Genomic DNA, 13,175 nt, shown 5'->3' on the forward strand with positions numbered 1-13,175 from the left:
CAGCTGGCAGGAGCTCAGGCGGCAGGCGGTGGCCCTGCTCCTGCCGTGAGAGACGGAAGCCAAGAGGCGGTGGGTGGGCGGTGCTGAGGAGACCCATGCTTCACCCAGCCTGAGACCCTATCGTTCCCTTCCACCGGGCTCCTCATGAGAAGCCCCAGAGCAAAGTGGGTGTGGCTGGTCAGGGTGAGCAGGGCAGGCCGGAACGGGACCCGGACCCGGAACGGAGGAGGGTGGCCGCGGAAGACACCTAGCCTAACCGGAGAGGGACAAGTGCACCCCCAGACAGTGGGAAAGCGCCCTCTGCCTCCAGCTGGGCTGGGCCCAGACCCTCCACTTCCCAGCCCCTTGCTTCTCTGTGCCTTGGAGGTTCAGGGTGGGCTGGTGGGTGGGAGGAGATGTGAGAGTTCCTGTGTCAGGAGTTGAAGACCATCTTGGCCACTTGCCTGCTAGGGCCCTGTAGAAATAAATCCCTGAAGCTATAAACAGGTGCTCCTCTAAGTTGATTCCAGGGGAGGGCGGGAGGAGCAGTGGCAGGTGGTGTGGGAAGAGAGAGACTGCTCTCTAGAGACCTGATGGCACCAGGCCGTCACCACCGCGGTGACAGCGCACACACATCCACACACATGCACGCACACACAAATGCATGACACACATGCGCACACACATGTACACACACATGCACACGCACACACACGCACACGTGCACACACATGCACGCACACATACACTCACATACAAATGCATGACACACATGCGCACACACATGCACACACACATGCACACACACACACCCCACTCCTCTACCAGGACCAACACAGCCCCTCCGTTCCTGCTCGCGTGGAAGGAGGGCGCCCAGCCATGTTTCCTCCCTGTGAATTGAGCGCCAGAGACCAACAGTGACCTGTGGTGGTTTTTCCAATTCTCTTCCCATTCTGTCAAGGACAGAGGAGATGCTTTGTGATACAAGGGGGAAAAAGGAAGGAGAAAAGGGAAGAAAGCGAAGGGAGGGAAGTCCTCCGCAGAGCAGCCTGGGGAGGGGTCTAGGGCCCAGCCTAGGCCCAGCCACTTCCTGAGGAGACCAGGTGGCGGTCTCCCAGGCCTGCAGACCTCAGGCAGCCCAGTCCTCCTCTGTAGTCCCTACGCGTTGCCCTGGTGCGGACATCCCTGGCTATGCTCTCCATGTAGATGTTCCTTTTAGCCTCTGCCTCAGCAGAAATCTGAAGATCAGGCCAATTTCGTGGTCTCTCAGACGTCTGTAAACAGGAGGCCATGGCTCCTCCGGAGACAGGGAGCCTCTCACTGTACTTCCTTCTCTTGGCTCCAAAGACATAGAATGGTTGCTATGGGGATTCCTTCATTTGTAGAGTAAGTTTTCAGAAAAAAATAGTGACTCACAAGTCCTTTAAGGAGGAACAGAGTCAATCCTTGGGGACGATATGATCTAATAGGGTTTAAAAGAGGAACCGTGGCGGGCTGCAGTTGGCGGGCTTTTCTTCTTTTCCTCTTTGATCCTCATGGGTGGACGAGGCCCACCAGTGGCTCAGGTACTCTGGCACCACCATTTGCTTCTTTGTGACATCTGAGGACAGGTGTTAAAAATAATTTGGAAATGGCCAACTAGGACCCGGCACACTGGCTCACTTTGAGAGGCTGCAGTGGGAGAATTACTTGAACCCAGGAGTTCGAGACCAGCCTGAGTAACATAATGAGACCTTGTTTCCACAAATAATTAAAACAAAAAAACTAGTCAAGTGTGGTGGTGTATGCCTGTAGTCCCAGCTACTCAGGAGGTTGAGGCTGTAGGATGACTTGAGCCCAGGCGGTGGAGGCTGCAGTAAGCCATGGTTGTGCCACCATGAAAAGAAAAGAAAAGAAAAGAAGGAAGGAAAAAGAAAGAAAGAGGAAGGAAGGAAGGAAGGAAGGAAGGAAAAGGAATTCCTAGCTAGGCTAACGGGGAGAGTTACTGTCAGTTTCCACAAGGGTCTTCATGGTCACCTCTGAGCCTCGCTGGCTGGGTGAAGTTATTAGCCCAAGGGTGCCACAGGGCTTTTGCACAGTCATCTGCATTATGTCTGGCCAGGCAGAGGGCTTTCCCTGCACTGATTCTCCTGGAAGTCTGGGGTTCGCAGCACAGACTGGAAAGTAAGGTACACAGAGGGGAGGGACTGAACCAGGTCCCACTGCATGTGAGTACATACAAAATACTGCTTTTCCTGCACCAATTTTCCTGGAAGCCTGGGGTTAGCAGCATAGACTGGAAACTAAGGTACACAAAGGGGAGGGACTGAACCAGGTCCCCTTATATGTGAGTACATACAGTTACTTAGGCTAGGAAGCCAGGCCTTCTAAGCAGCTAGGGCCAACAGAGCAGGAGCCAGGAGGAATGATTTTATGAACAAACTTATTTTCCAACATCAGGAAAAAAGAAAGTTGGCTGTTGGGAGTGATAAGGAGAAAGGATGATGAGGAGCTCAAATCAGGTGGACACCTGATTGAGATGATCCTTCTTTTCTTTAGAAAAGAGTACCACACTGGCTGTCACCTGTGTGACCTTGAGGAAGTCACTCTCCCTCTCAGCTTTCTCATCTGCCAGGTGAAAGGGCTGGGCTTCCATGAGCTTGGTTCCGTTCCAGCAATGATGCTTGTGTACTGCACCTGTGCTAGGAATACTAGTAAGGGGGTCTCCATGCTAAAATCAGTGTTCCAGGATCCCGCATGGCCCACAGCACCAAGCCCAGCCTTCTCAGCTTTGAGCTGAGCTTTGATCCCAGCCCATCGGTCCTGTCTTAATCTCCCACTCACCATTTCCTGTGGATTACTTATTGTTCTATCCTCCCAGCCTCCATGGCCTTGTTCGCACCTGCTACCAGCAAAGCACACCCCTCCTGCCCCGGTGCCCTGGCCTGATGATGTCCTGTTAGCCTTTCAGCTGTCAATGAAGATGGCCCCCTTTTCAACAACCCTTCCTGGAATCCTGAGTTTGGGGGTCCTGATCTTCCCAATCCCGTATCCATAGTCACTGCCTTCACCTGAATGCGACTGCAATTCTCTAGCCCTTCAATTCAACAAATATTCCGGAATGATTATTAGCATGTGCTGTGACAATGACAAATTCCGATACAGGAAGACATGAATCAAATGATCATGTTCATCCATGCATGATTAGAAACAGGGAAGGGTAAAGAAGGAAGAGAAAATGGCTTCCTGAGAGCCTGCCTGGGGTCTGGAAGGATGAACACGGAGCTGGGGGCATGGAAGGGAGCCAGGAGAGGTGAATGGGCTGGGTTGGCCTCTTGAGGCTGGGAGAGGTAGATGGTGTGTCTTGATCAGAGGAGCCATCTGGGAATCCTTTGATGGTTTTAAAAAGGGGAGTAACAGATCCAACTTTTATTTCAGAACAATCATGCTGGCTGTTCGTGGAGAATGGCCTGGAGCACTGGGTCTCCGCCCCAGCTGCCTGGGAGAAACTGTGTGGAAGGAGCCATATCCCCTGGCCTCCCCTCCAGACTCCAGACATCCCCAGTCACCTGGCTGGGAGGGAGGCAGAAGAGAATCAGGGGTGCACCTGGGGTCCCTGCGGGGGTCCAGCCGGGAGATGGGGGCAACTTGGACAGGGATGGTGGCAGAGGGATTGGGCCCGGGGGCATTTGGGAGATGAAAAGGGCAAGGCTTGGCCATGAATTCCCATGAGATAAAAGAGAAGGAATTGTCAGGATTGAGCCCCAAGTTTCTAGCTCGTGCAAATAAATAGAAAGGGGGCATCCACTGAGCTTGAGAGCATGGGGAAGGGGTGTTGGAGACTCTTCTGGGGACCCCTACAGACTCCTGTAACCCCTTTGAGTTCTCGCAGGCAGAGGCCGCGGTGGGGGGGGAGCAGGCCTTGGCAGGGTACCCACCCGCCACCTGGCACCCTCCATCCTAGTAGCCCTTGGGGAGACACACTGTGGTCCAGGGGAAGGGTACGGAGAGGCAGAGGAAGCCAACCAGTGTTCTTGGACAGCCCACCATGTGGTCAAAGGACCAGACAGCTTGTTTGGAAGCGTCTCTGAGGCACAAAGCGTCAGGACTCTGCTCCCTGAGCCCTCCCAGCAGGAAAATGAAAACTCTGCAATGGGCTCCCAGGGAGGTGGGGCTGGAGGTAATTCCTGCCGCAGGGGTTTCTGAGCAGTCAGAACATCTGCCCACGTTGATGTCTTCCAGCCACCTGATTCGGTGACTTGGGGCCTTTGGGTTGGGGGAGTGGGATCTTAGGCCTGTTTTTGGGGGTAATAAATTTTGTGACCTTGGAGGAGTCACTTATCTCACAGATCCTGGGATGGGCAGGAGGAGGAGTGAGACCCGGCCTGCCCTCTCCCTAGAGGCTCACCAGCTCTCTGGAGACAGACACGTCCTGGGCGAAGAACAAATCCCACTCAGCCAGGCAGTTTCCTGGAGGAGGAGGAGGGAGAGGAAGAAGGCAGGAAGAGGAGGGCAGGGTGCAGAGGGGGAGAAAGGAAGGAGGGGAGGAGGAGGTGAAGAGAAAAGGGAGGAAGAGGAAGGAAGAGGAGAAAACCTGTTTTCTGTCTTTAACTGTCCTGGGGGCTCTGTGCTCTTCCTCAGTCAGAACTCCCCCCTCAGGTCCCCCCCACCACCCACCTCAGGTCCCTCCCCACTCCCTGTCCCTCCCCCACTCATATCCCTCTCCCCTTGTGTCCCTCCCCCCATTGTGTCCCTCCTCCCCTTGTGTCCCTCCCCCCATTGTGTCCCTCCTCCCCTTGTGTCCCTCCCCCCATTGTGTCCCTCCTCCCCTTGTGTCCCTCCCCCTCTCAGGTCCCTCCAGTCCTCATGTCTCTCCGCATCTCAGGTCCCTCCCCGCCTGGTGTCTTCCTCCCCCTCAGGTCCCTCCCAACCTCCTATCCCTCCCCACCTTGTGTTCCCCCACCACTGTGTCTCTTGCCCCCTCATGTCCCTTCCCCCTCAGGTCCCTTCCCCTCTCAGGTCCCTCCTGCCCTCGTGTCCCTCCCCTTCTCAGGTCACTCCCCCTTCAGGTCCCTCCCCTGCTCTTGTCCTTCCCCTCCTCAGGTCCCTCCTCCCCTCACATCCCTCTGTCTTCATTTACGGGCAGGAGAAATTTCAAAGTGTGTTTGTACCACAATTACTTTAAAACTCTGAAGTTGACCTTTAAGGGTTTGTGTATGTTTTCATTTTACTTTTACATGATAACCTGCAATAACTACACAAATGCATGCATTTTCCTGCTTATTTGTAAGTGCTTTCTTTAAAACTGCTTTTTTCTTACATCCTTTCAGTCCCTTTCCCTATGCCTGGAGCCTGGGTACCAGCTATTGAAAACTACTTTTCTCCTTATTCATTCTAACATATTCACACATAAAGGTTGTCATTCCTTTTTGTCACTATTTTACAAAAATTGGATCATACCATATACAATTATCTGCTATTTGTTTTGCTCATCTAACAGTAAATACACTGTGAAAATCCCTTCAGATGAGTAGATATCAATCTTATTCATTCATTTTTTTTTTTTTTTTTTTTGAGACAGGGTCTCACTCCCTTGCCCATGTTGGAGTGCAGTGGTACAGTCACAGCTCACTGCCGCCTGGCCTCCAAGACTCAATCGATCCTTTCACCTCAGCCTCTCGAGTAGATGGGACTACAGGCATGCACCACTGAACCTGGCTAATTTTCGTATTTTTTGTAGAGATGGGGTTTCGACATGTTGCCTAGGCTGGTCTTAAACTCCGAAGCTCAAGAGATCCACCTGCCTCGGCCTCCGAAAGTGCTGGGATTACAGGCCTGGGCACCGTGCCCCGCCTCTTAACTCATTTTTTTTTTCTTTCTTTCTTTTTTCTTTTTTGTTTTTCAGGTTGCAGGGTTTTATTTCAGCAACATAGCGACAGTCAAGCAGAGCCACACAGCAGGGGCAGCTACAGCTGCCTCAGGAGGCGGCAGCAGCGGCCGCTTTTGCAGCTGCTCTCTCTCCCAGCATCCTCTGCTTCTGCTTGGCCCGGCACTTTCCGGCAGAACAGTGGGCCCCCAGGGCCTGTTAGCGGTCCTGGTAGGCCGGGGCCACCTGGGTGAACTGCTGCACTTCCTTGGCCCGGTTCTGCCTGTTGTTGTCTCCTTCGCTCTACTGACAGGCCTTGAGCCGCTCCTGGATAATACTGACGATTTCTTGATCGACTTTGTAGTCCCTCCTCCGCTGCATTCGGCTTCATATATGCACAAGATGTCCTCCTTGCCCTCGGTGATGTCCGGCACGCGGCGGTACTGCCGGTGGTAGTAGTAATACCTGTTCTTTGCGTGCTGCCACTCTGGGACCTCTCACGAGGGTCACGGGTCGGTCCACGAGGAGGTTGAAGGCCTTCGTCAGGTAGACGACAGTGCTGGCGTGTGGCGCGGGGGCGCGGGGTCCACATCCTTGTCTCCGCATGGCTGCAGTGAGCGCGGACTCCGCTCCGGGACGCGCTGCCCTGGCCTCCGCCTCGGTCCGGGTCCCTACTCATTCTTTTTAATGGTTGTGTAATATTACATGGTGTGAACTTAATAAAGGACCCCTACGCAGCCAAGAGATTTTTTTCCCCCAATGAGAAAACAGATTTTTTTTTTTTAAATGTTTGAGATTTTAGTGAATTCTTTTCATACGGCAAGGAGCTGAACTACCTGTATTGTTCAGAAGCCAAGTTCAGCAGTCTTGTATGTGGGATGTCTGTAAAGAATAAGAAATGGGACGGGCGCAGTGGCTCACGCCTGTAATCCCAGCACTTTGGGAGGCCGAGGTGGGCGAATCACGAGGTCAGGAGTTCGAGACCAGCCTGGCCAACATGGCGAAACCCCGTCTCTACTAAACATACAAAAACTATCCGTGGGTGCCTGTAATCCCAGCTACTTGGGAGGCTGAGGCAGGAGAATCGCTTGAACCCGGGAGGTGGAGGCTACAGTGAGCCAAGATCGCGCCACTGCACTCCAGCCTGGCGACAGAGGAAGACTCCCTCCCCCCCCCCCAAAAAAAAGGAATAAGAAAGGGACTGTGCCCCAAGGAGTCTGCGCTCTTACCAGGAGGCAGAGCCACACGTGGTCATGAGACAACAGCCTCTGGCAGCTGCACGGAGGAGAGCTCCACGGAGCCTGCGGGAGGGAGGGCTTGAGACTGGCCCGCTGGGAGGGTACAGCTCTGGCAGGAAGCCTGGAAGGGCAGGTGTGGAGTCAGACGTGATCTGATGTTCTGTGTGGCCAAGACAGAAAGCCAGGCAGGAAAAACCCAGTTACTCAGAAGATTGGTTGAGCAGCCACCTCCCTCCCACTGACCGCCGCCTAGGAATCTCTATAGTCTTAGCTTATTTTCAGCTTTTAGTTTCCTCTAGTCGGAGGTTGGGCCCCTGGTCTCTTGATTTTCTAACTGCAGAAAGAAGGGATGAAAGTCTGAGATTTCAATCAAAAGCTTAAGAAAATAATAATCCTTGGTTGCCCTAATTCTTTACTGAAAATACCTCACACTAACAGAAATTGCCTTTAAGCCCCTTTTCTTTTCTTTCATGCTTTAAATTTCTTTCTTAATTAAAAAGAGTTGTTTACTTGATGTGGGCTCCAACATGCTTATTTATTTTAACTTATCTTGTTTCTTTTTTCCTTATCTTCATGACTTGGTAACTCTGTAACTCTCTTCTTGTGTCTTAAAATGTTGGTTGTCTCTGTCACTGACATGACCTAATAAGGAACTTCATAATCAGCCCTTTTCTATTCTCACAGAATAGAAGTTGTGTCAATAACAAATGGAAATCACTAAGCTCCAGAATTCAACTGCCCTAAACTGGCTGCTTGTCCCTATCAGAGATTTTAGAATGTTTTCCCTTTAAGATGAATTTCAGTTTTACTCAATCCTACCAATGTTTGATGACAATACTCATAGAAAACTAATGATAAATTAATGTCTGCTTTTCAAAGTACCTGGTTGAGTTCACTGTGTAAAAATAATAATAATAATAAAGGCAGCCAAACTGATGATTGGCAGAATTTTTTCCCGTCACCTAAGGCGATTGAGTTGCAGTACCTAGTCTGAGAATGCCTCAGAGACACACCACCCAGGGACTTGGATCCTTGATCTCAGAAAGATTGTGATCGAATTAAGTCTGACTCAACAAATAAGGTCACTGGAAAGAAGTGCTGGCATTAAATTTACCGTTAACGCCAGGGTCAATTTACTAAACAGTCATCTGCATGTGGTTCCACAAGACCTCTGGGTAAATTCCAGAAACTGCGTGGGAGGAAGATAGCTTGCGCATGAAGTCACTGAATCCTGGTCAGTGTGACTCTTGGTGATCATCTCTCAGTACACCAAAAAGCGTTTCCAAAGACAGGACGCCACTGTGGGGTGGAAAGCCTTTGGAAGCTATGGAAGGTGACTTCTTATGTTAAGTCTAGAAATGGGATGGCAGGAGGACAAGAAACTGAGACTCTGGTTCCGGGATCCTGGAGTCCTAGTTCCACCACAGATGTTAACTGGGCTCAGCTATTCAGGTCACTGACTGGTTCATCTTAGAGTTGTTTCTAGACTAGATATTTATTGCCCTGGATTACAAAGATGGGAAAGTAAGAGTTCTGTCCATCAGCCAGTTGTCAGGCATAAATGATGTCTTTCCCTTGCTTCCTGCACCACAGTTTGCTTATCTGTCAGATGGAAACGCTAATTACTTACTTACCTACTCCTCACCTCCAGGGCTGTTCACATGAGTAAGAAGAGAGTATGGATATGAATTTGCCTTACAAAGGGAAAAGTTCCACACAAATAGAAAACACTAGTGGAAATAATTTCTAGATTCTTCCTGCTGAAGCTTTTCAACTATTTCCAAAACACATCATTGCTGAGCCTGTGCAAGTTCAAATGGCAAAACCCAAAGAGTCAGTGGCATTGCCTCTTCTCTAGCCAGAGCCTTGGGGGCCGTCAGCCTGCACCTGCCTGTTTGTTCTGCCATTGCCTCATTCGCTCTGACTTGGACACCGGGGAAGCCAGGACCACAGAGGCACTTCTCAGCTTCCTCCTGAAACAGCCCTCCTCAGCTTCTCAGCTGTGTCTCCCGGGTCTTCTCACAGAATTCTTGGCCAGGAATCCACCTTCCTTAAAGCAAATCAGGTCTCCCGATTTCCTAGAGCCAGAATAGCATAGGGGGCAGCTGTGGGCCTTGGAGCCAGACAGACCCTTACTAATTATCCATGGATCTTGCTGAACCTTGGTTTCTCATCTGTAAAATGCGGGTAATGAAGCCACATTCCTGGCCATCTATGAGTTTGAAATAAAAGAATATGGGGGCCGGGTGCAGTGGCTCACGCCTGTAATCCCAGCACTTTGGGAGACTGAGGCAGATGGATCACCTGAGGTCAGGAGTTCGAGACCAGCCTGGCCAACATAGTGAAACCCTGTCTCTACTAAAAATACAAAAATTAGCCAAGTGTGTTAGAGGTTGCCTGTAAACCCAGCTACCCGGGAGGCTGGGTCAGGAGAATCACTTGAATACAGGAGGTGGAGGTTGCAGTGAGCTGAGATCACACCACTGCACTTCAGCCTCGTTGACACAGCAAGACTCCATCTCAAAAAAAACCAAAGAAGAGTATGGGTGAAGGGGCCGGGTGTGTCACGGAAGTTGAATGTGTGTCCTTTTCCTTTTTCCCTTGTTCCTTTCCTGTGCAGCTGCCCACCAGGCACTGTCTCCTTCCTCCTGGGAAGGCGCTGCGTTGTTTCCCTGCAAAGGAGGTCCAGAAAGCAGACCCGGCCCCATGTCTGCGCATCTGCTCGGAGAAGGCCTCCTGAGGAGCACACCGACACCCTCCCCTTCCATACTGGCCTTCCCTGCACCATTTCAGGTTCTTGCCTCTTTGGAATTGTGTGTATGTGGAGGGAACATCTGGAGGTGTCCCTTAATTTTTCATGTTACATCTGGACGTGTCACATAGCCACAACCGTAACTGTACATGGAGAATCATGTCGTGTGTGCTGTGGGCAAGCCAAGAGGTGGCTTTGTGTGCTCTGCTCTTCTGCCAGCCTGGCCCAGTGCAGATGCTGTGTGACCCCGGAGGCAAGAGTCATTCAGAGGGCCTGAAGAAGGGAGGAGTCGGTGGCTTGCAAGGTGCACTCCCACTTCCTGCGGTTTTCACAGGCAATTACATGATAAGGACTGGAGATGAAATGAAGCAAAATCTTCTGGGGTCACTTGAGCTATTTCTTTTGAGTACAGGTCTCTGGGATAGCATGGCCTGTCAGTCACACCCGTTTCACACCTGTTGGCAGCTCCATTCTGTAGGGGAGCAAGTATCCAGTCCTGGGAGCTCTGGCTGCAGGGATGCTAGGAATGTCCACCCTGTCCTGGGGCCTGCCTTCGCCTCTGCCCCTCCACTGCCTCTCCATCCCTCTTCCTCCTCTTTATTTTTGTCTGTCCCTATGGCTGTCAGTGGGGTCTTGAGTCACCTAAGTCATCATATCAGGAACATTGTGTGTTCCAAAGTGTGCTTGGTGGAACACTTGTTACTTGAAACAGTGCTTTGTAAAATGGATCCTGAGGCTAGCAGCTGGGAATGCCGCATCCTCTATCTCCTTCTTGTGGATTTATGATTCAGATTCTCGATTAACCCTGAAGAATCCCATAATAAATGGTTTGCTTTTGCTTCATAGTTTTGCCCAAACATTTTTGATCATGGATCCTTTTGTATGAACTCCCAAGAAACACTTATTAGCAGGATTTGGTGAATCACATTCTGGGAAAAGCAGGCATGAACAACGTATTATTTGTAGGAATGCTATGAAGTCAAACTCACCAGTGAGAAATCTGGCATCAGAGGGCTGTGGAAAATGTGTGTGCTTTTTTTTTTTTTTTTTAATAAAAATATCACATTGGTGCAGATCAGACGTTCCCACCCCCTCACCACAAAAAGACCCTTTTTAGTTCTTTCCTCAAGGGATTCCATGTTTTAAAGGCTTTTAACTACCTAACAAACTACATTTATTGAATAATAATTTATTTCTTTGAGTTTTATTTATCAAAGACATCCAACTGCCAATTAGTGCTTCTGATCAGTCAAGATAACCACAGTTGCCACACTGGGTTGATATGACTCCAGCCCAAAGCAAATAAACTTAATGTTTTATTTAGTCTGGGAACGTCATTGAGGTAAACGTATGGTTTCCTCTGGGCTTTTTGATATCTCGAAAATAGCTTGCAGACCCCCCTTGCTGCCTTCATGGAGTGCAGGATGGGTGGAAAGCAGGACCACGGACGGAAATGCAGAGGATGCACAGCTGTTAGGAGGGCGGGAGGGATGGGGGATGGGGATGGTGACTGGGGCTACACCAGGACACTGGAGAGTAGAGACTAAGTGGCTAGAGCCACTGTGAAGACTGGGGGTCCCAGGGTTGGGGGGTCCAGATCCTGGTGAACAAGCAAGAAGCTACTAGCCAAAGGCACATTCATGGTGTACCCTTAATGTGGGCAAAAACCTGGACACAGCACCTTCCCTGTGTACCCTGGCTGCGTTGTACCCACCCTTCCCCCAGCACCCAGAAGAGGCCCAGGGAGGACAGGGCAAAGGGGAGTGAGGCGGGCTCCTTCGCTGGGATGCTTTCCCCAGACCTCTCTGATGCATTTTTTTTTTTTGGAAGAAAATGACTTTATTCTAATTAACTCACAAAGAATAAAATCGTAACAGCTAGTTTAAGGAGGTAACACATTTTGCCCAGTCCCAAATTCTACAGAGTAGGAACACACCCCCTTCCATTTCAGTTCTGAAGCAAGGAAGCTAGGAATGATAGGAGAGGTTTAACTGATGGTTACACTTTATACACCTTCACTATCAATTCTATTTTTATACTAAATTAACTTAAGGTATGAGAGCTGATTTTCCATCTCTCCAGGTTGAACTTCTTGATTAGGCCAATCCATTTGCAAGTCGGCACTGTTTCAGCACCTCATTGAAACCCTCACAGAGCTTGATGTCACCCTGGTTCTGGGCACACTCCAGAAACTGTTTGATCTCATAGAAGCAAGGCTGCTGTTGCTGTGCCGGCTGGGTTCCCTGCGGCTCCTGGTAAGTGATGTCAGGCCTCGCAGGCTCAGCATTACTTCCTCCCCTGAAGCCCCCAGTAGTGGCATGACCCAGTGTGTGTCCCACAGCAGAGCCCACAGCCACGCCAGCTGCAGTGGTTGCCATCTGGGCCATCAGACCTGGCTGCCGGGGTGCAGAAGCAGAAGAGCCAACTGCAGATGGGGGTGCCGCTGCTGGTGGCTGAGCGACAGGTGCCGGCCTCGGTGCAGCTCTCAGCTGAGGTGCCCGGCTGGCCGGAGGGGCCATGCGGGAGGTACGGCTTCGGCTTCCATGCGGCATCCTAGGTACTCGACGGCTCGGCCTCTGGACCTGTAACCTCTGATGCATTTTTCAATCACGAGCTACTATGAGGTGGATGCGTTGCCATGGCCACCTTCAGTGCCAGTAGAGCCCTTGGGGGATTAAGGCCCCTGAGGATTCTGCGGTCAGCTTGCTCCTCACCTCGAAGGAGAGACCTCTGCCCAGGGAGCTCATCCTTGCTTAGCAGAACCTGGGCCAGTGTTCATATGGCAAGGATGAGGCACTAGAGCCAGATTCAGGCTCATCAAGCGGTTCCGTCTCAGATGATGGAGAGCCATGCGCTCCCTAAATAGAGGGTTTCCTGGTGCATTGGAGATGGGACTCAACGTCCTGTAATCCACTTTCCACCTGACTTTACAGAAAAGATGTTACTCGAAGTAAGAGAGGGGGCTCCTCCACAGGAGAAAAGTGCTCAGGTCATGCCCTTTGCAGCCCCAGTCAGCCTCCATGGGCTGGGTCCTGAGTCCCTCCTGGACCCCCAGGTACCCTCAGAGCCCCAGATCCCTGCTTAGCAATGGCCTCGAAGTAAAACACACGATCCTACTTCGTGCCTCTCCTCCCTCATTAGCCTGGACAACATTTTCCCAAAAGATACAATCTGTGTCTGGCAGAAGCCCACTTGCAAAAATAAATTCTTCCCTGAGCATTTTTTCCAGGCGCATTTTAGAAATAAATCTGGGTGATGCCTTTTACCCATTTCCAATGCCAAACATGCTGAACCCCGAGGCCTTGTTCTGTGGTGTAAACGTTACGATAAGGAAGGAATCAGGATCTTCTCAGAAGAACCC

At 50.9% G+C, this 13,175-nt stretch overlaps 2 pseudogenes; both read right to left on the bottom strand.

The window, feature by feature from the left end:
- Nucleotides 1-5,813: 5,813 nt before the first annotated feature.
- Nucleotides 5,814-7,245, bottom strand: LOC102115164 (NADH dehydrogenase [ubiquinone] 1 beta subcomplex subunit 10 pseudogene; annotated as a pseudogene).
- A 4,382-nt stretch (nucleotides 7,246-11,627) lies between these two features.
- Nucleotides 11,628-12,404, bottom strand: LOC135971807 (coiled-coil-helix-coiled-coil-helix domain-containing protein 2 pseudogene; annotated as a pseudogene).
- Between the last annotated feature and the right edge of the window lie 771 nt (nucleotides 12,405-13,175).

The sequence above is a fragment of the Macaca fascicularis genome, chromosome 7 (genome assembly GCF_037993035.2).
Source record: "Macaca fascicularis isolate 582-1 chromosome 7, T2T-MFA8v1.1".
Taxonomy (NCBI): Eukaryota; Metazoa; Chordata; class Mammalia; order Primates; family Cercopithecidae; genus Macaca; species Macaca fascicularis.